Source organism: Lactuca saligna, chromosome 6 (genome assembly GCF_052625555.1).
Source record: "Lactuca saligna cultivar CGN05327 chromosome 6, ASM5262555v1, whole genome shotgun sequence".
NCBI lineage: Eukaryota > Viridiplantae > Streptophyta > Magnoliopsida > Asterales > Asteraceae > Lactuca > Lactuca saligna.
In genome coordinates, this window is record NC_136422.1 from 24,908,553 (window position 1) to 24,932,944 (window position 24,392).

The window sequence follows — 24,392 nt, forward strand, 5'->3', positions numbered from 1 at the left end:
CCCGTGTGGGTTTTACGACCAACTCGATGAGTTGCAGAGAGCAAATTGATGACTTGGCGCTGTGAGAGGAAACCCTAATTTTCCAGGTTTATATCATATTTAAAGGACCTTAAACCCTCACTTCAGCAACCCTTGTCACCTTAGAGCTCTATGATAAATCCTAGACCAGTTCCACTCATTGTGTGTGTGAGAGAGAGGGAAAGAGTGGCTTAATTAAGTGTTCTTGTGCATCTTTGGAAGGTGATTTGGAGAGCATTGCGGATTATATCAAGGGGGGATGTAGATCCAATGTTCTTCAGTGATTATCTTCGATGTTGAGGTAAAAAGTTGCTATCTTGATCATTTCTTTGTGAGATCTTAGTTTAGGGTGTTTTTAGGGTTTTATTCCATCTATCTCTCGTTATTCAGTCACTTGAGCATATCATGAGGTTGAAACCTTAGATATGAACTGTAGGAGGTCCAGTGAGCCCAAAGATCCGAGCTTTATTAAACTAGAGGCAAGCTTTTGTGCACCCAACCCAAAATGAAGTTTTTTTGGCATTTCAAGCCCTAAGTGCCATGTATGGACGTAAAGGTTGCAGCTTTAGGTGGTATCTCAGCCTTGGGAGGCTAGATCTAGAGTTTTGGGTTGTACCTCTTCCTTAAAAAGTTTGAATGAGAAAATAGACCTAAATGTGACATCCCCAAAATCTCGGCCAGAAAAGACCGATTTTCATTTATGTTTTTAAAATAATTTCAGAGTAAATCCTTTTAATTTGAAAGAGTTGCGGAATTTGTTCCCAAAAACAAAATGTGATCAAATAATATTTACCAAAGCATTTCATAAAAGAAATGTATTTTCATTATATAATCAAAACTCGGGATGTCATGTTCCGATACAGACCATAAAGCATAAACGATAACATTACAAGTCATTCAACAAATATATACATGTACAGACCTATAAACAAAACAACTTGATGATTCATCCATCTTATGCCCTTGCGCCACTTCCTGTAATACAAATAAAACTTAGTGGGTCACGCTTGGGAGCCTGGTGAACATATAGGGTTTTTAACCCACAATAAATTATTATATTTAATTCCACCAACCAATAATAACCCAATTACCCATTCCTGTTATTCTCACTTTACGTCCCTAAAATAACTAACACAAGGGACCTAGTCTTAGAATATTTCATCGGGGCGACAACACATGCATTCGGGGGTTTCCTGACAATATATGTCAAATAAGGCAACCATGAGGGGGATGGAGTACAGCGAATGAACACCTAAGTTCATTAACACCTACAGGTGGCGAACCTGCTAGCGTTCCACAGGACTGACCAGAAATGTTTATGGTCATCATCTAAACTCCGCTAGATGACTGAATCAAAAACAACATCCAGGCCTCTCATCTGTTTGTTACACAACTATCTACCCATGTTCTACCCGACATATTAATAGATAAAAATATATATTTTTATAAATAGTTTAAATCCTGTATAGCATTCTCATACGAACTCCATTTTAGAACGTTCTTTATATCCACGCGTAGGTGAGACTATGCTCTACAACTTCTGTTTAGACTCCGTCGGCTAATTTTGAATTTATTTTTATTATTTATTTTTAGTAGGCCGGGATAGAAAAACTCAGTTATAAATTCATAACTTCTTCATCTGACGTCCGTTTTCGCCTATCTTTTCATCGTTTCACTAGTATTAACGAGATCTTCGATTCTCTTTTAGATTGTTTTGGCTAAAAACCGCTCGGACTCAAATCGAGTATTTGGGCTGCATACTTCTAAGTCGAAACTTCGAAAAATCATAACTTCCTCATACGAAGTCAGATTTGGGCGTTCTTTTTATGCATGCTCTTGGTGTAACGAACTCTACGACTTTCGTTTAGATCACTAAGGCTAAATATATCTCTAACGTAAATTTAACTTTTTACGTCATTCAACGTTGACGGTTCTGTCACGAAACTTCGACAGGTCATAACTTCTTCGTTATAATTCGGATTTCGGCATTCTATATATCTTCGGAATCCTTGTTTCGACCATATTGCGTCAAAGCTTCTTAGTCTTCGGTCAATAATTGCCTCTGGTTCTTCAATTAACCTCTTGTTTTCATCAATTCTCAATTCAGATATTGGAATTATATCCGGAACTTCTCCTGTGAACTTCCTCAAATAACACACATGAAAAGTGTTATGAATACCATTTAGTTATTCTGGTAATTCGAGCTTGTAAGCTTGGTTCCCAACCCTCTGAAGAACTTTAAACGGTCCAATAAACCTTGGACTCAACGTTCCCCTTTTACCAAATCTTATAAGTCCCATCCACAGCGAGACTTTAAGGAAAACCGAATCTCCAACTTCAAAAGTCATCGGCCTTCGCCTCTTGTCAGCATAGCTCTTTTGACGATCTTGAGCTGCTAACATTCTTTCCCTGATCACTTTCAACTTCTCAACAGTTTGATGGACCATCCCGGGACCTATATACTGCTTTTCCCCAGCCTCAAGCCAACAAGACGGCATATGAAACTTCTGTCCGTACAAAGCTTGATAAGGTGCCATTTTTATGCTCGAGTGGAAACTATTATTGTAGGAAAATTCTACCAAAGGTAAATGTTCATCCCAATTACCTAGGAATTCTAGGATACATGCTCTCAGCATATCTTCAAGTGTTTGTATTGTTCTTTCACTCTAACCATCAGTATGCGAATGGTAAGTTGTACTTAAACATAACTTGGTACCCATTTCCATTTGTAGACTTTTCCAAAACCTTAAGGTGAAACGGCTATCACGGTCTGATACAATCGTTAACGGAACACCGTGAAGCCTCACAATTTCCTTTACGTAAGAATTTGCAAGCTTTTCCATAGATCATTTCTCATTGGCTGCTATGCAATGCGTACTCTTAGTGAATCGATTAACAACCACCCAAATCATGTCGTGACCACTTTTTGTTCTGGGTAGTTTAGTGACAAAATCCATCGCAATGTCTTCCCATTTACCCATAGGCACAGGTAAAGGTTCTAAACTCCCGTATGGTTTCTGATGTTGTGTCTTGAGTCTCGCACAAGTCACACACTCGGCCACATACTTTGCAACATCAAGCTTCATCGTTGGCCACCAGTAGTAAGGTTTCAGGTCCCTATACATTTTAGTGCTACCAGGATGAATCGAGTACATGGTTTTGTGAGCTTCTTCCATCAGAAGATCTCTAATTACTCCTGACTTAGGTACCCAAATACGATCTTGGAATACCTTCAGTCCATGACTGTTTGTACCAAACACCAACGTTTTGACCAAATGTTCCTCCTTTCAGTCATTTTTCTAAGAAGCTTCCTCTTGAGGTTTCTTTATGCTCTCCACAATTGTCGAGACAACTTCTATTCTCAACGCTCTTGGCCTCTTCCTTTCAAGATTGACTTTTTGAATGAGAGCATCAGGAATAGCATTAGCTTTACCGGGATGGTAAAGTATCTCACAGTCGTAGTCCTTGAGTAACTCTAGCCAGCGTCGTTGCCTCATATTCAATTCTTTATGATTAAAGAGATATTGCAGACTCTTATGATCAGTGAAAAGTTTGCACTTCATGCCATAGAGGTAATGCCTCCATATTTTCAAAGCGAAAACCACCGCTGCCGACTCCAAATCATGAGTCGGGTAATTCTTTTCATGCTCCTTTAGTTGTCGAGATGCATATGCTATCACCTTTTCTCATTGGGTCAAAACACAACCCTAGACGCATCACTATATACAGTCTTCAACTCCATCGGGTAAAGAAAGTATCGGTGACTCGCATAGCTTCTTCAGTAGCTTCTCGAATGCTTCTTTATGCTTATCATTCCAAGTATAAGTAGCTCCTTTGTGGGTCAAAGCTGTTAATGGAGAAGAAAACGAAGAAAATACTTGGATAAACCTTCGGTAATATCCGGCTAATCCTAAAAATCTTTTGATCTCTGTGGGGCTTTTCGATTGTTCCTACTTCATTACAGCTTCAATCTTTGTTGCATCAACCATTATCCCTTCTTGGTTGACCACGTGACCCAAGAATTAGACTTCTCGAATCCAAAAATCACATTTGTAGAACTTTGCATACAACTTCTCCTTCTTCAAGACTTCTAACACTTCTCGCAAGTGTCCGCCATGCTCCTCTTGGATTTTCGAGTAAATCAGAATGTCATCAATGAACACTATCACAGATTTATGAAGGAACGGATTACAAACCCTGTTCATTAAATCCATGAATGCTGTTGGAGCATTGGTTAGTCCAAACGACATAACCAAGAACTTGTAGTGTCCATATCTAATTCTGAATGCAATCTTCTCGATATCTTGTTCTCTCACTTTTAGCTGATGATATCCTAACCTTAGATCGATCTTCGAGAAATAGCTCGAACCTTGCAATTGATCAAATAGGTCATCAATCCTTGGCAACAGGTATCTATTCTTTATTGTTGCCTTGTTCAACTCTCTGTAATCGATGCACATCCTCATACTTCCATCTTTCTTCTTCACGAATAACACCGGAGCTCCTTAGGGTGATGAACTAGGTCTAATGAAACCTTTGTCCAATAACTCTTGAAGTTGCATCATCAGCTCCTTCATCTCCGTCGGTGCTAATCGATAAGGTGCTTTTACTATTGGCGTGGTTGCTGGTAACAAGTCTATTATGAACTCCACTTGTCTATCAGGTGGTAATCCAGGAAGATCTTCAGGAAATACTTCCAGATAATCACACACCATTGGAATACTCTGCATCACCTTATTTTCCTTCTTAGCATCAATCACGAATGCTAAATCTGATGTACATCCCTTGGTCAAACACTTTCCGGCTTTCATTAGGGAAATGATTCCAGAATTCACTCTGCGTTTGGCCCCATACACCATAAACGACTCTTCCCCTAGCAGATTTACTTTTAATATATTCTTTCTGCATAATATTTCGGCATCATTGGCGCTAAGCCAATCTATTCCCAACACGATGTCGAAACCATTAAGTTCGATAGGCAATAATTCCTCGTGAAACTTATTCCCATTAAGGTCGATTAAGATGTTTTTTATACGATGGCTAACAGGTACAAACTTGCCACTAGCAACTTCGACTAATAAAGCATTATCTAATCTATCAATAGGCAAAGCTAGTTTCTACCAAACTCATGCGAAAAAAAGGAGTAGTTGGCTCCAGAATCAAACAAAATTTGAGTAGGTAATTCATTTATGAGTAAGGTACCTGAAGCAACATCAGCTTCATCTTTTGCAGCCTCAAGTGTCATCTGGAAGGATCTCGCCTTCGGCTTTGGTGGAATGTTGGGCTTAGCCGCCTCCTTCTTCTTCGGACAGTCTTTCAAAATGTGCCCCTCTTCATTACAACCAAAACACATCCTTTTGTTGGACGGACACTCATTGGCAAAATGCCCAATTTTTCCACACTTGTAGCAGGTTACATCCTCAATACATTTCCTAAAGTGCTTTTTCTTGTACTTCTCACACCATTTCGCTTCGCCTCCTTTTCCTCCAAACTTTTTCGAATCAGACTTCGAAAATTTGCTTTTCTTATTGGAACCTGAAGTTCCTTCATACTTTCTCTTCTCGCCAACGTCAACCTTGCTGGAGGATCTTCCCTTGATCGTGTCCTCAACAGACTTGGTAGCCCAAATAACTTCCTCTAGAGTAGGTGCCTGACGAATGGGCACAACGTACTCCCATGAGAGTCCTTTTGCATACCGGTCAAACTTTTTCAGCTCATCTGGAACGATGCGCAAGGTAAAATCCATTTTGTTGGTGAAAGCATTTCTGTATTCATCAACTGACATGCTGCCCTTTGTTAATGTCAGAAACTTGTTCTCCAACTCTAACAGATTTTGAGCAGAGCAGAACTTGCGCTTGAACTGCATCAAGAACTCTCCCCATGACAACTGCAGTGGCTCATTAGGGCTTAAAGTCTTCCCTATAGTGTTCCACCAAAAAACGGATCCACCTCAGAACTGACGCACTGCGAACGTGGTCTACAACTTGCCTCTGCAGCCACAAGTCATAAAGGCTAACTCCATTTCGGAGATCCAATCCATCACTCCGATCGGGTCCTCCTTTCCAGTGAAGATCGATGGTTTGCAAGTTAGAAAGTCCTTGTACTTGCATCCCATTCCATCATTCCTTCCATCATGGTTGTTTTGCCTAACTATTGGTGGGTTGGCTTGACTAATAGATCCACTGAAGTTTCCACGTTCAGAGTGCCCTTCATTTAATTCGGGCTCTTCCACATGAATTGATAGTTCTTCACGATTCTATTGAAGTAACCGCCTAGTCTCCTCCATTTGACGATCCAACATTGTTTGAATCATCATTTGTACACCAACCATTGTTATTGGCTCTGGTGCTGTAGCTACAATAGGTAATTGTTCAATCACTAGTGGTTGATTCCTGTTTTCATCAGCATTTCCAACTCCAGTTCTTGTTCTCACCATTTTTGATCTACACCCCAAATAAGGTGAAATTAGATCCTCATTCATGATAGATATTCAAATCATCCTTATCACTCCGAGACGTTTACATGCTAGTTCTAATATCGTATACGTACGCTTAGAATCCTACACACATAAGGTTTCTAGATCCGGTCGGCAACAGACCATAGATCCGAACAAATAATATCATATATGGCAACATATAACATTTAGCACATAAAAGCATTTTAAGCAACTTTCCTAAAATAAACTAGTGCTCGTGTCTAAAACATAACAGACACATATCTCAAAACTGCACTTAGCATTCTAAGTTTAAGTCTAGAAATCCTAGAAATTCCTAGTGTGCTTAAACTAAAGCTCTGATAACAACTGTGACATCCTCAAAATCTCGGCCAGAAAATACTGATTTTCATTTATGCTTTCAAAATAATTTCAGAGTAAATCCTTTTAATTTGAAAGAGTTCTGGAATTTGTTCCCAAAAACAAAATGTGATAGAATAATATTTACCAAAGCATTTCATAAAAGAAATGTATTTTCATTATATAATCAAAACTCGGCATGTCATGTTCCGATACAGACCATAAAGCATAAACGATAACATTACAAGTCATTCAACAAATATATACACATACAGACTGGTAAACAAAACAACTTGATGATTCATCCATCTTATGCCCTTGCGCCACTTCCTGTAATACAAATAAAACTGAGTGGGTCGGGCTTGGGAGCCTGGTGAGCATATAGGGTTTTCAACCCACAATAAATTATTATATTTAATTCCACCAACCAACAATAACCCAATTACCCATTCCCGTTATTCTCACTTTACGTCCCTAAAATAACTAACACAAGGGACCTAGTCTTAGAATATTTCATCGGGACGACAACATATGCATTCGGGGGTTTCCTGGCAATATATGTCAAATAAGGCAACCATGAGGAGGATGGAGTACAACGAATGAACACCCAAGTTCATTAACACCTACAGGTTGCGAACCTGCTAGCGTTCTACAGGACTGTCTAGAAAAGTTTGTGGTCGTCATCTAAACTCCGCTAGATGACTAAATAAAAAACAACATCGAGGCCTCTCGTCTGTTTATCACACAACTATCTACCCATGTTCTACCCGACATATTAGTAGATAAAAATATATATTTTTATACATAGTTTAAAACCTATATAGCATTCTCATTCAATACATATTCCAAACAACAGATGAGACACATACACATAACACGTATTTCATAGAGAATAAATCATATCTATGAGATAGAAGAAAGTGAATATATATTTACACATATAACAACAAAATATACACATAACACGTATTTCGTATGAAATACTTCATAATTATGCGTTAGAAGAAAGTAACCACACACTCACTTGATCAGAAGATGATCGGACAAGACTACGGCTTGTAGAAGTAGTATTCTTCGTTAGATTTGGAAGATCTTCACAAAAACCGAACTCCTCGCGGGCAGAGATTCGGCTCGGGAATTGCACTTCTCGGGATCTTCGGGGCTTCGGAACTTGCTTCGGGGCTCGGGAATGATACCGGAGGTTCGGGATAATTCTTGCATGAAAAATGATGCAAAAACGCGAGAAAAAAGGAAGAAATAAGCAAAAGAATCGGCTGCCCTCGACATCCGTTTATAGGGGGCTGGAACTTCGATTTACGCTGGGCGTAAATTGAAATTATGCTGCACGTAATGAGGATAGGGTCGCTGACTACCCCCCCCCCCCCTTCGGATAATATCAGTATTTTATATTTAAATTAAATATCGAAAATATTTAATAAACTTCAAAAATTTATATCTTCCTCATACGAACTCCGTTTTCGATGTTCTTTATATCCACATGTATGTAAGACTACGCTCTGCAATTTTGTTTAGACTCCGTCGGCTACTTTTGAATTTATTTTTATTATTTATTTTTAGTAGGCCGAGACAAAAAAACTTTGTTATAAATTCATAACTTCTTCATCCGACGTCCGTTTTCGCCTATCTTTTTATTGTTTCACTACTATTAACGAGATCTTCGATTATTGTTTAGATTGTTTCGGCTAAAAACTGTTCGGTCTCAAATCGAGTATTCGAGTTGCATACTTCTAAGTCGAAACTTTGAAAAATCATAACTTCCTCATACGAAGTCAGATTTGGGGGTTCTTTTTATGCACGCTCTCAGTTTAACAAACTCTACGACTTTCGTTTAGATCACTAAGGCTAAATATCTCTCTAACGTAAATTTCACTTTTTACGTCTTTCAGCGTTGCCGGTTCTGTCGCGAAAGTTCGCCAAGTCATAACTTCTTCGTTATAACTCGGATTTCGGCATTCTTTATATCTTCGGAATCCTTGTTTCGACCACTACATATTTATGCAAAGATATCGGTCTTATCCCACACTTCAAATTTGACGCTTATTTTATTCTTAATTCATTAAATTATAATAAGGGTAAATTACACGGATGGTCCCTGTGGTTTGGGGTAACCTGCGCGCCTAGTCCCTGAGCAAGATTTTTAACTCGGATGATCCCTAATGGTAAAATTCATAACCCTCCTGGTCCCTCACTTAACATCCCGTCTAGTTGCTCCGTTAAAACACCCCACGTGCAAGGCACGCAGGGGTATTTTTGTCTTTTTAATATTCTAGTGATAAAACACCCCACTTGCACGCAGGGGTATTTTTGTCTTTTTAATATTCTAGTGTTACCGCCATGTTGTATACGAAGAGGCGATCATTTTGCTCTGTACTCCATCTTTTCATTCAGAAAACCCAGAAAAATTTCAACATTCCGATAAGAAAACCCTAATCGTGATATCTTCTCCTCTAAAATGCAATGGTGTTGTGGCGTATACGTGCAAATATGGAGGAAATCGATGTTGGACGTCGTTACTGTAAGTATTCTCTCACTCTCAATCTTCTATAACTTGGATTTTGTTGAAACCTTATCTGAAGTGGGCTATTTCACAGGGGGCATCCGACAATCTTTTCCATTAGGTTATACCATGGTGGAGAGTTCACCAAATTTCCTGGAAGAAATTACATCAAAGGAAAACAAACGTATATAGACTTACTCGACATGGATACTTTCTCAGTGCATGACATTGATGAAATGATGGAACAGTTAGGCTATGTTGATGAAGGTATACCTTTGTACTATCACTTTAAACGACCTTTCAGATTTAGATTTCGGGTTATTTTCTTTGGGTAGTGATCATGATGTGAGACATGTGGGTACCTTCATTTCCAAGCATAAGTTGATTGAAGTCTATATTGAGCATGGAAAAACCCAATTACATACGTACACAATGTCCCCAAATCAAGCAAAAGTTCAAATAAAGGAAATTATTGAACCTCCATCATGTTCTCGTAGGCTTTTCTTAGATTGGTATGATACTGGGGAGACAAATGTTGTTGGAGACAAATGTTGTTGGAGATGACAATATGGACATAACTGATAATGGGGATAATAACAAGGAAGGAAATCCATGCGTTGAAGTTGAATTTGGGGACAAATTTGAGCACACGAATGAAGTTAAATTTAGGGATGGTAACAAGGGTGGAGAAGATCCATGGGCTGAATTTGAAAGTGGGGACATGTTTGAGGACATAAACGAAGAAGAATTTGGAAGTGGGGACAACTTTGACGATGATAGTGGTTATAAATCCAGTGATTCCGATGATATAGACTTTTATGTTGACAATGAAAACATCTTAGATGATGTAGAAGTTGACATGAATGATTTCAATGATAACATTGATATGGATGCATAGTGGGTTGGAGGTATGAATGACAATGTGGTACAAGAAGAGAATGAAGTTGGAGAGCTTAATGAAGTACTAAATAACGAGGTACTTTTGTCAGGATCATCTTCAGATGAAGGTCCAGTTGGTCAACGAAAGAAGACCATCAAAGCTATCCAACGAGCTCATGAGAATGATGAAGCAAATGTTGATGAACCATTTTATATCCTTCAAACCTTTAATACAGCCCAAGAGTTTAAAGAAAGAGTTAAATTCCATGCTATTGAGACAAGAAGGGAACTTGGTTTTGAAAAAAATGACAAGAATATGGTAAGAGTTGTATGTAGGGGGACAATACCAAAACTGGGAAACTTAGACAAAAGTGGGGAAGGTCAACAAGAAGTCAACAATGAAGATGAAGAGAAGTGCCCGTGGAGCCTCTACGCTAGTAAATAGAAACGTGATATAAACTGGATGGTCAAGTCTTACAAAAAAGAACACCGTTGTCTCCAAACTCGGAATGTTAAAGCTTGTACTTATAAGTTTCTCACCAAAAAGATTACAACTCAGGTGGAATCTAACCCAACTATTCCAATTCGTGCTTTACAAGAACAACTACAACGTGATTACCAAGTGGGACTTTCCAAGATGAAAGTGTTTAGGGCTAGAATTGAAGCTCTCAATCAGGTGCGAGGGAATTATGTTGGTCAGTATGCTCTATTGAGAGACTATGTTCAAGAACTTCAAAAACATAACCCAGACACGACTGTAAAGATTGATGTAGAGAGTGAACCAAATCCAAATTCAGAAACTAGAACTTTCAAGCGCATATACATCTGTCTTGGTCCTTTAAAAAAGGGATTTGTTGCTGGAAGAAGAGACTTTCTTGGTCTCGATGGTGCTTTTATGAAGGGTCCATACCCAGGACAAATACTTTCAGCGTTGGTAACCTTTTTTCATATGAACTACATTTATATTATAAAAAGTTGTATTTTAGGTTATTGATGGTGCTTTAATTGTAAATTTTTTACTTATGTAGGGAATTGATGGTAATAATGGAACATATCCACTGGCTTATGCTGTTGTGGAATTTGAGAGTACCAACTGATGGACTTGGTTTCTAACTTGTGTAGGGGATGATTTGGTGATGTGTGTAAAACTCACTTAGTTTTAAACCTACTTTAATTATCAAATAACACACAAAAGGCAGTGAACCTATCAATTGTGGTATAGCTAAATAAGCAGGGTATCGAACACAGGGAACGGCAAATTAAATTAAAAACTAATTCTATCTAAGTTGATTAATAAATAGGGGTTTTTCTCTAGTTTTACAAGACTAGAAACTTACTAACTATAACTAATTTAAGACTAGAAAATAACAATGTAACTAGATTCAATAATTGGAAAGGAACTTCTGTTTAGTTCAACTCGGTTAACTCTATGGTTGATGTCAAGGTAATAGTGCAATGGATTAATTCTTTCGTTGGTTACCGATTCAAGTGATTAGGTTCATGTTCACTACCCTAATCCTTAGCAAATAAACTAACTCAAACAGTGGCCAATTGCTTAATTCAATTATATTTACTAGATTAATTATTCGGGTTAAGTTAGACTTGCAATAGCTAATTAATTTATTATTCTTAATTAACCTCTTGTTTGATGGTCATCTTACAAGCTTGCACATGAATTTACTCAATTTTCTTATTAATTCAAGTTTCATATTCATTAATCCTAGACATATAGTATAGTGGTCACATATCATATGAGGTTGATAATCAATAGATGTTCATGCTAATCAATTATCTTCCTATTAACAGAAAATTAATTATTATTCACACACAAGGTTCTATAGCAAGCTAAAATAACAAAAATTCACCAACTTGGAATTAATCCTACCAATCAATCAAACCATATTGCCAACTTTGTATCCCCAAACAGAAGTCTAAAGATTTTAGTTCAGAATTAAAGTAAATAACAGCAAACAAACAAGTTCAAGTTGCTTAATCACATTGATAAAACAAAAGAATAAGTAGAATGATGAAATTATGCCTTAATTACTTCCGGAATTGAATTCTAGCTTTCTTTGTCGACTTCTAGGGTTCTTCTGGCTTCTTAATCACAGCAAAACACTTCTGAATCGTCCCAGAACTCTCCCTAATCGATCTGTTGAGTTATCTTTAAATAAGCGATCCGACTCGTCGAGTCAAGTGGTGACTCGTCGAGTCCCTCTCACATTCCCCGTATTGCGATAACTATCTGGAATTCCGAGTCATTATCCTTCTGATTCCTCGACTGGACTCGTCGAGTAGGCTATCTGACTCGACGAGTGGATGCCTTTTTTAGTGTTTTTCTTCTTCATTCCATTCTCGAGCTCCTAACCGCTTCCCCTTCTTCCTTTTGCTTCCGAGCTTCATCTTTGGACTGAAAAACATAATTTAACACTTTTAAGTACCTTTTGTCCATAATATGCGATAATTTAGCTAATATATGAATAAAAAACTATACTTAATACACACTAAATATGCACATATCAAAATACCCCACACTTGTCTTTTGCTTGCCCCCAAGCAAAACTGAATTTTAACACATTAGAATTATGTATGACAACTCCAATCTACCCCAGCCATTATGCCAAGACCGCAACGCATGCATTTGTGTCTAAAATTTTTCCTAAAAAACCCCCATACTCTAAATACTCACAATCCTCATAAACATTCGCCCACTCACCCCGAACTATGCTCATTTTATGCAACCCTCCGAATCCATCCTCAGAAAACCTCTTTACCCTCATGGTATTTTTAATTGAGCAACCCAAGCATACATATTCTAGAATTACAACTTTTTGATACCACTATGGAGCTCTTTGAATTCTTCACTTCCTTGATAATTTGATCTTTAATATCTTTGAATTCACCACCTTGTATTGATTTATCTTTGGTATCTTCAACTTTTTTGAATTTCTTGGAATTTTGATCTTTAGGTCTTCACTTCATTTGCTCCAAAATTCTTACAACTTTTCTTGTAATTCTCTCTCTTTTTTTTCATGTATTACTCAATTTTTCACTCAAATCCCTACATGCTTAAGCAGGGCCGCTCAATCTCAACCTTTATTGGCTAACGATAAAAATTTTCCTGGATACATTTCAGGTTTAGGCTGCTAAACATATTGCATCCCTCAGGCTGAGCAAGGTCGTGTTTTTGTCTCATGATTTCACTGGAATAAGGAAGCCACAAATGCACTAGAACGTATATAGGCTCAACTAAACATTTGGGTCTTCATGCAATTATCAACACAATTCTAACATGGAATCCTAATTTTTTACCAAAATTTTCTAATTAAGTCCTAAATAATACTTTTGGTATGCAAATTTTTTTAAAATTGACTATTATGTAACCAACCCCTACCCCACACTTATGTGATGCAATGCCCTCATTGCATATGATACATAAAAACATAAAAAGAAACTAAAGAGGGAATTGGAACAAACTCCCCTGGGATAGGAGTGGATAGGTTGATCACTCTCATTTAAGCTCCAACTTCAATTAACTTTAGACATAGTAACATCTCATTCATGCCTTGGGTGTCTCGTCTCGTGTGGGTCGCTCCAAATATGCGGAAATCAGTGTAGGATCTTCAAGAATGGATATGGAAGAATAAGTGAGCAAATGGTACAAGTAGCAGCATCAAATCAGCAGTCCGTCGGTATAAAAAATGACTGACTCGTCGAGTCATATGGTCGACTCGTCGAGTACCAGCGCGCCTTCTCAGATCATGTGGAAATACAAGGCGACTCGTCGAGTCAGTTAAGTGCACTCGACGAGTAGGCCACTGAACAGAAAAAATTGGTATTTTGCAACTGTTTCAGCCTCTAAAAACTTCTCTAACTCTTCCTCACGATTTGACTCAATTGCTCATACCCCTAGGACCGGACTCGACACTTTGACGTTAAAGTTCCGCTTCCTTGACTCGCTTTCACTCGTTATAACACCCGTTTGCTATAACTCTAAACGCTTCCTAAGCAAGCAATCCTAATCCAATCCTGAAAAATAACTAAAGCATACAATCATTAAACAAAAATAAAATCTTAAACAAGTCATACACACCAAATAAGAATAAAAACAAAACAAAAAATAATTTTTTTTGATTAAAACACAAAAAATCAATCTTCGTCCTCCTCATCATCCGCAGCTCCACTTCCTCCGGCTCCAATTCGTCTCGCACCAATCACCTCATCCCAAGATGGAATAAATGGGTAATTTCCACCATCAATATGTGGGATATTGAAGTGGTCAAAAAGTCGGATATGGGATTGGTTGCTAAAATTCAACCCATGCGCCATTTGATCCTGCATCCGCCTCATCTCCACATTGTACCAATCCATTGGTACGTCTTCATTCTCGACCGGAATCACCGGCGGCTCGTCCTCCACATCCCGCTCTCTTCGTGATCTTACCCTCCTTCCCGGTGCTTCGGGACCAACAACGGGGTCATCATTCGGTATGGCATAATGGCCACCACCATAGTCTTCAATTATCCGTGCTCGTCGGAAAAGAATGGGATTAAACGGAGGTGTAGGGATCAATGTCATGAAGTTCCATGCACCGCGGTTCATTAACCCGAATGATTTTGCCAATCGGGTGACAAACATCCCACCATTAATACAGGAGGTTTTGCGATCTTTGACCGCACCCTCCAAGAGATATGAAGCTAGACACCAAGGAATGTTGCAAAAGACGCCGGGTGTAATTATGCTCCATAAATAGAAGACGTCAAGGTTGGAAACCTTGTCATCATCTTTTCTTTGATTGATGGTGGACGAAATAAGGCGGTGTATGAGGCGGTGTGTTGGGGATCGGATGCTCCCTTCCTGTGCAGACTTCAGGATATAAACTTTGTTTCCAATAGTATTCCACCAGCCCGTACTTGTAACTCCTTTAGGGAACACCATATGAGTTTGTGCCAAAAAGGCCCGAAAGATGTTTGTTGAAACCAAGGGCTGATCGTAGATCCCTAATCGACAGGCAAGATCCACCATGGAGCATTGGCGATACTCACCCCCAAGGCAAAAACTAAAGCTGGCCGGGTGATAAACATCCACTCCCCCGGTAAAAGATACCGTGGAGAAAAACTCCAAACAAAGCTCCAAATAAACCGGCTCTTGTATACGGAAGACCCGGCTCCACCCGTCACAGACCATTGCTTCGCCTTCATGTTGAAACTTCTTCAAAAGGTAAGGAGCTAATTCCTCCTCATATCGAACACTTTGCAGCCACTCCCAATCTATCCTGTTTGGCACATAAACCTCCTTCTTCTTGATATCAGATAGCTTCTTCTTCCATTTCCTCATTGTCGAAGCGGACTTGATTTGTGGGAAGTTTAGCCATGGAAACTCCCCTTGGTTTCCACTGGAACTTTGTCCCCTTCTGAACATGATTTCTGCAAAACAAATACACAAAACCCAGAAAACACAGAATATAATTAAAAATTGTCTTCTATCTGTAACTCGACTGGACTCGTCGAGTCCAGGCCCGACTCGGTGAGTCGCGCAAACTGCACGAGTCAGTCGACGGGTCACTGCAAATTGGACCATAAAACCTGTAAATTCTGTCAAGGGTTTTGTCTAAGCACTTAGTATTGATGTATTAAGGCCAAAATAAGCATTCAAACAACATAATTCATGAAAAATCAAAACCCTAGAAATTTAGTACTTTTCAAAAATGGGTTTTTCATGCAATTGCTACCATAGATGGCCTTATAATCATGTTCTTAATAGAAAATAAGAAGAAATTTGTTACCTTTTGAGATTGGGCTTGAGAAATTTGAAAGAACTTGAAGAAGAATGATGAATGCTTGAGAGAGAATGAATGTGACGGCACCCGACGAGTATGGTTTGTGAAAACTGATTCTTAGGGTTAAAACCCTACTTACCCAATGTAAAAGTAATTTCAAAATTATTTTTTTTCTATAAATAATACCGAATCGTCGAGTCGTGGTCAGACTCGGCGAGTCTGGTCGCGAATTGAAGGGTTTTTTCTGAAATCCATATGGACTCGTCGAGTCATGGTCAACTCGGCGAGTCACTTAAAAAATGCATAATTTTCAAAATTTTGAAATTTATTGTAAATCATTTCACCCCACACTTAGCCTATGCACACTCTCAAGCAAACATGTCCGATGATTTGGAAGATTAAGATTCAAAAAAAACGAAGGGAAAATAAATAAAAAAAAAAACTAAAAAGTAAAAGAAAGCAAACTCTATATAACGGGTTGCCTCCCGCCAAGCGCTTCTTTTTGAGGAGTCATTAGCTAGATTCCTTCCCATCTACGTTTTGTCATCTTCGAGCATCGGGAACGCACACCTAACTTTTTGTGATTTGTACTTGGTCTTGTAAGCGTGGATCTTTTTCTTGTAAGCCCGTTTTAATGCATCTCTTTTCTTTTTCACGGCCTCATCCTCAGCTGCTTGGGCTTCTTTTCTTCTTTACCCCCTTCTTCTTCACCTTCTCTTGAACCTCCTTCTCTTTAAATTTAATTATTTCCCATTTCATGATGGTCTGTGCTTTAGGTTTAGTAGTGAATAGGTGATCAGCTTCCTCCATCCTTTCCTTTATCTCTTCGTTCGTTCTAGTGCTTAAACCATCTTTGAAATGAACCGTATCAAGACATGCTACATCGGCATATTGAACTTTTCTTCCCTTTTCTCCTTCTGCTGTTTGTTCTTCTGAAGAATCATGTATATTATCGAAATCCAAGGTATGTGAAGAACTAGTAACAGGCAGATCTAAGTCGGCCAAGTGTTTGCCCAAATCGACTGGACTCGTCGAGTCCATTAAAGTGACTCGGCGAGTCAGAACGAATTCCATAAAATCTTGGGTTTTTTCTGAGTGGGTTCCTTCCAGTAACTTTTCTAATTCATCCAAGTCCTTGTTAACATCTCCTTCTTCTTCAGAGTGTATCACAAACTTGCTTGGGTCTTCTTTTAGTAAACGTGCAAGCTCTTTTTCTAATATCTCATCATCTAATTGGATCATTGAGACTTCTTCAATCTTTTTCTCTTCTTGCTTGATTTCTGGAATAGCTTTAAACATCATAGCCTTATCACCCACTCTTAATGTCAATGTAGACTCACATATATCAATTAAAGCACACGCGGTGTTCAAGAAGGATCTCCCCAAAATAATTGGAATTTCGGGGTCTTCTTCCATATCAACAACCATGAAGTCTACTGGGAAAATAAACTTGTCAACTTTTATAAGGAGATCTTCACAAACGCCTTGTGGATGAATTATTGTCTTGTCCGCCAAATGGATCTTCATTTTCACCAGTTTTGGTTCTGGTAAATTCAACTTCTTAAAGAATGACAAAGGCATCATATTGATGCTTGCTCCCGAGTCAGCTAATGCTCGTGTGAAGACCTCATTACCAAATTGGCACGGAATCACAATATTTCCAGGATCACCCTTCTTTTTAGGTAGCTCACTCATCAATACTTCTGCGACTTCAGCCAAATCCTTCCTAGCAGCAAAAAGGCCCTTGAGCAAGTTGAAGTATTTAGGCGTTTGAAGTATTGTTTCCACAAATGGCACATTAACTTGAAGAGCGTTAACATGATTCATGAAGGTTCTGTATGCTTCTACTTTTTCTGCAGGCATGGCTTTGGTTGGGTATGGCAGTGGAGGCTTATAAGGTTTCGAAGAACTGATAGGTTTTTCAATTTCGCATGGACTCGTCGAGTCCAATGGAGTGACTCGGCGAGTCGGGTCGGGTTTGGCTGGCTCCGATTCTTCTACCTTTTCTTCATCCTTCTTGGAGATCCTTAGTGCTTCTGTAAATTTTTCTTCACTGCTGGAGGTTATTACGCTCACGTTCTCCATTCTTGGATTGGGTTCGGTGTTTCTCGGAAGTTGGCCCGGTCTTCTTTGATTCACTTGATGTGCAAGCTGTCCCAGCTGTTTCTTAATGTTGAGAATGGATGCTTGCTGATTCCTCAACATGTTTCTGGTTTCTTGCATTGCTACATCGTGATCATTGTGTCTTTTCTCGGACGTGGTTATGAACCTTGTGAGCATATCTTCTAAATTTGCCTTCTTTTCTATCACCAGCTCTTCCTTTTGATAGAATCCCCTCTCCCTCTGTTTGTATTTCTCCTCCTTAGCCTTTTTATATCCTTCGTATGGGAGCCATTCCTTCTTCGGTTTCCTCCAGTCTTCATCTTATCTATCGCCACTGGAATAGAATACTTGAGCCTTTTTATTTCCGTTCTCGTCTCGATCACAATCCTTGGTGAGGTGGGGGCCGCCACAATTTTCGCATCCTACCCTAATAGCATGGATTGTTTGATCCATTTTCGTCATTCTTCGATCTAGGCTATCGAGTTTAGCTATTACCGCCGCCATGCTATCGTTAACCGATTTCACTGCTCCACGACTCACTTCGTTCCTCGGATTGTGGTATTCTCTAGAATGCTTGGAGAATTCTTCAATTAACTCCTTTACTTCCGGAGGTGGCTTTCTGGTGAGCGGGCCTTGTGAATCGAGTAGTTGCCTTGTGGTGACATTAACTCCATCATAAAAGATGGAGACCTCTTGTTGGCTATTAAGGTCATGATGTGGGCAATTTCTAAGTAGGCTCTTGTACCTTTCCCAAGCTTCATAAAGAGATTCTCCGGGTTGTTGCTCGAAGTTGGCAATGGATTTCTTTAGCTTGGCTATCTTGGAAGGTGGGCAAAATGGTCAATGAACTCTTCTTTCATCTTGGCCCATGCGGTGACCGATCCGGGAGGGAGTGACTTTAACCAATCTTTTGCAGCTCCTTTAAATGTGACAGGAAGCATGCGAAGAAGCTGGATCTCGCGAGGCACATTGGGTACATTGAAGTAATCTGCCACATCATTTACTTCATCCAAGTGCTTATAGGCGTCTTCATGATCTCTCCCGTGAAAAGGGATCTCCTTGAGTTGAGCGAGAATATGGCCCTTTAGTTCAAAAGTAGCGGTAGCGGGAATTACAGGTTGCACAAGTCCCGGGGCGGTGTCATCACGCATCCTCTTCTTCCATTCCCCCATGGGGATTTCGTCAATATTAGCCATAGCGGTGGCTAAATCGTCTTCAAACTCGGATGTGTGCTCGTTTTCTTCCTCGGTCTCGCACTCGGTGTCTTTTTGGATCGGGTCTTCGATTGTCAACGATGCACTGGATGCTCCTGATTTGCTGCTCCTTTTCTTGCTAAAAACGGATTTGAGGTTTTTGAGTGGTGAGTTCTTTGAAGAAGCGGATTCTCCAACGGTTTTGCCTTTGTTTCTTCTTAATGCGGTTTCTGGATCTTCAAGAGGGGGAACCAGAGGCGTATCAGATCCTCGGGTCATGAACCAATTGCAAACAAAACAAAAAACGCGTAAAAAGAACAAAAGAAAATTAAACCTGATTCAGCGTCGTACTCGCCGAGTCTAGGCGAATGCACTCGGCGAGTCCAAGGTAAAATCAGTTTTTTTTTACCTAAAAAAACAGAAATTAACTTTGTGTAAGATGAATCTTACACAAAGGATCGATTGAATTAGAATTTTAATGCTAATTTTAGAACCGTTCCCCGGCAACGGCGCCAAAAACTTGATGTGTGTAAAACTCACTTAGTTTTAAACCTACTTTAATTATCAAATAACACACAAAAGGCAATGAACCTATCAATTGTGGTATAGCTAAATAAGCAGGGTATCGAACACAGGGAACGGCAAATTAAATTAAAAACTAATTCTATCTAAGTTGATTAAGAAATAGGGATTTTTCTCTAGTTTTACAAGACTAGAAACTTACTAACTCTAACTAATTTAAGACTAGAAAATAACAATTTAACTAGATTCAATAATTGGAAAGGAACTTCTGTTTAGTTCAACTCGGTTAACTCTATGGTTGATGTCAAGGTAATAGTGCAATGGATTAATTCTTTCGTTGGTTACCGATTCAAGTGATTAGGTTCATGTTCACTACCCTAATCCTTAGCAAATAAACTAACTCAAACAGTGGCCAATTGCTTAATTCAATTATATTACTAGATTAATTATTCGGGTTAAGTTAGACTTGCAATAGCTAATTAATTTATTATTCTTAATTAACCTCTTGTTTGATGGTCATCTTACAAGCTTGCACATGAATTTACTCAATTTTCTTACTAATTCTAGTTTCATATTCATTAATCCTAGACATATAGTATAGTGGTCACATATCATATGAGGTTGATAATCAATAGATGTTCATGCTAATCAATTATCTTCCTATTAACAGAAAATTAATTATTATTCACACACAAGGTTCTATAGCAAGCTAAAATAACAAAAATTCACCAACTTGGAATTAATCCTACCAATCAATCAAACCATATTGTCAACTTTGTATCCCCAAACAGAAGTCTAAAGATTTTAGTTCATAATTAAAGTAAATAACAGCAAACAAACAAGTTCAAGTTGCTTAATCATATTGATGAAACAAAAGAATAAGTAGAATGATGAAATGGTGCCTTAATTACTTCTGGAATTGAATTCTAGCTTTCTTTGTCGACTTCTAGGGTTCTTCTGGCTTCTTAATCGCAGCAAAACACTTCTGAATCGTCCCAGAACTCTCCCTAATTGATCTGTGGAGTTATCTTTAAATAAGCGATCCGACTCGTCGAGTCAAGTGGTGACTCGTCGAGTCCCTCTCACATTCCCCGTATTGCGATAACAATCTGGAATTCCGAGTCATTATCCTTCTAATTCCTCGACCGGACTCGTCGAGTAGGCTATCTGACTCGACGAGTGGATGCCTTTTTTAGTGTTTTTCTTCTTCATTCCATTCTCGAGCTCCTAACCGCTTCTCCTGCTTCCTTTTGCTTCCGAGCTTCATCTTTGGACTGAAAAACATAATTTAACACTTTTAAGTACCTTTTGTCCATAATATGCGATAATTTAGCTAATATATGAATAAAAAACTATACTTAATACACACTAAATATGCACATATCATTTGGGTTTAGGAACAAACTCAAATTTTACGTTTATGACAGACAGACAAAAGGTATTAATTCGAATATCAAATTAATACATTATATATGATATACTTTTAATACAATTTTCCATTATATAGGGAGTGTTACCTGCTATAGCAAAGTTGTTTCCATGCGCTGAGCATCGTTATTATCTCCGTCATATCCATGAAAACATGAAAGCTAATTGGAAGGCAAAGCAATTCAAAGACTTGCTATGGGATTGTGCAAAAGCATCTACTGTTCAACAGTTTCAACGATCAATGGAGGAACTTAGAAAACTTAATAATGATGCGTATGAGTGGCTTAAAAACATTCCTCCTCAACATTGGTCTCGTTCACACTTTACAGGTAGATTTTAATGTTAGATCATTAGTTTGTAGCTGTGCAATATGTGTGAAACTCTAAATAGCTCATACATATTTTAATGATTTATCAGGTAGAGCTCATACAGATGCTATGCTTAACAATATGTGTGAATCTCTAAATAGCAAGATTGTTGAAGGTCGTGATGTACCAATCATTACATGTTTGGAGTACATTAGAGAGTACTTAGTGAAGAAAATTGTAACTGTGCAAAAGGAAATTGATAAAGCTGTAGGTCCCTTGACTCCTACAGCTACTATATGGGTTGAAAAACTAAAGAAAGAGGCTTCACAATTAAGGTCTGTTTTCTGTGGGAATGGGAAATATCAAGTCAGTAAAAATCTTTTGGAATAGTTTGTGGTAGATATGGGCCAACAAACATGTTCATGTAGAAGGTGGGAACTAATAGGGATACCATGTGCACATGCAATAGCATGTATGTGGGAGATGTTGAAGAACAAAGAAATTGATAAGATACTCGAACATTGGGTCCATCGAACGTATTGGTTAGAAACATGGAAGAATATGTATTCTTTTACAATTCACCCAATCAATGGAAGGAACATGTGGGAGAAGTCTACATGCCCTACAACCTTACTCCCTCCAAAACACCATGTGCCCATTGGAAGACCAAAGAAAAAGAGAAGGAGATCTGCCATGGAGGTTGAGGATTTGGTGAAAGGTAACCAATTGTCAAGAGCACAAAAATCAGTGACATGTTCTAAGTGTAACAAAAGTGGGCATAATGCAAGGACTTGCAAGGGACAGAAGGTTGGTGGTTCTCAAACTTCAAGGAATGTTGGTGGATCACAAACTTCAAAGATTGTTGGTGGTGCTGGTAGTGAAAAAGTGAAGGTTGGAAGTGAAAAAGTGAAGGCCGGTGGATCACAAACTTCAAGGAATGTTAGTGGTGCTGGAAGTGCAAAAGTGAAGGATGGAAGTGCAAAAGTGAGGGCAAGTGTTAGCAAAAAAGGGAAAGGTGTCCCATAAATGTGGCTTTTAGGTGCTTATGTATTGTTTTGGTTGATGTTGACAAACATTGTCTTCTTTTGAACTAATTTATGTGTTGTGATGGTTATGTTGATTGCTTTTGAAAAACAATGGTGTAATTATAGTATCCAGTTTTAGCAATGTACTTTGCCTTTGACAAACAATGTAATCTTTTGATTGCTTTTATTTTGGTCATCTGTTTTGCTTATTTTGGTCATCTGCTTTTGGCATTGCTTTTATTTTGGTCATATGTTTTTCTTTTATTTTGGTCATCTTCTTTTGTCAATGTAATCTTTTGATTTCTTTTAGCAATGTAGTTTAACGAATGTCCCAAGATACATCACAAATTGTAAAATACAATCAAGTTCAACAAAATATCATTTTCATTGATAAAAGGGTACCCTTGATACAAATAAGATTCATTACAAGGCATTGTAAACAACTGCAACTACATCAGTTGATCTTAAAACTAACACTATAACTTGTAAACAACTATCCCAATAAACAAAAACCACCTGATTATTAACAATGCCTTCAGATTCCGATTTTGGACCTCCAGTTCTTGAATTTGGATTTCAAGCCCCTCATTTTTTATTTCCGCCTCATGACCATGCTTTTCTTCATCTACCCACTTAATAAAGCCAAACCTTGGTCCCTGTACTGTGAATAGCTTCGATTAGCACATACACACACTAGGGTTACAATAGAAAAACCCCAAAACAATTCCAGCATCGTACCTCTAATGGGCAAGCATAAAATGCCCTACCTGGGTTTCTTTACGTAGTTGAAGTACGTATAACGCCTATCGCACCACAATTGCATTTCACCATGTTTGATCGGCTGTGAGAAGAAAGGTGGGAGGAGAAGACTACGATTGAGAAAGAAATGGGGGAAGAAGACAAATAAACCATGTTTAAAGAAGACTGGGTGACATGAAAAGACAAAAATACCCCTGCGTGCCTTGCACGTGGGGTGTTTTAACGGAGCAACTAGACGGGATGTTAAGTGAGGGACCAGGAGGGTTATGAATTTTACCGTTAGGGATCATCCGAGTTAAAAATCTTGCTCAGGGACTAGGCGCGCAGGTTACCCCAAACCACAGGGACCATCCGTGTAATTTACCCTTATAATAATTAAGAAAATAAACATATAATTCACATAATACTCAAACATTTCATCATTAATACTCCAAAAAGAGTTACAAGGGTTAACCTAGACTACTATATCAATGATAATGTCTAGCCTGGAAACACGGGCGCTACACTAAAGGACTCGACGAGTTGATGAGTCAACTCGACGAGTTGGCTAGGGTTTTCCCCGATGAGTTTGGACATGTGTAACTCGACGAGTTGATTAGACAACTCGAAGAGTTAAGTTTATTTTCGTGACATTACTGAAGAAACGACGGAACTTGTCGAGTCACATAGATGCAGTCAACGAGTTGGGTCAACATGGACTGTTGACTCGAGTGTTGACTTCGGTTGACTTTAGGGTTTGGTCAAGACATGGATTATGGAGGCCATGGAGGGGTAGAATGTTCTTTTACCCATCCCAAGAGATTAGAGAGAGGAAATATCTTGGTTTATTTAGAGTTTTGATTTAAGTGTTAATTAGAGATAATTATCGTATGTGTTAGGCGAAGGATAGGTCGGTGATTCGTGTACGAGATTTATTTGCTTGCTTACAAGGTGAGTCTTCTCACTATACTTACCTTGAGTGGTAACTTTGTGTGATTGGAGGGTCTTATCTGCTTATATTAAGTATGGTGATATCCTGCATTATGTCGTTGTGATACATGTTGTGTGTTATGTTGAGCTTTACTGAG

At 38.7% G+C, this 24,392-nt stretch overlaps 1 non-coding gene across 1 annotated transcript; it reads left to right on the plus strand.

Annotated features, from left to right (window-relative positions):
• The first annotated feature begins 18,796 nt into the window (after positions 1-18,796).
• On the plus strand, positions 18,797-18,903 carry LOC145003684 (small nucleolar RNA R71). Its single transcript, XR_013662131.1, has one exon. It is a non-coding gene; the product is annotated as a small nucleolar RNA R71 (small nucleolar RNA).
• Positions 18,904-24,392: the final 5,489 nt, after the last annotated feature.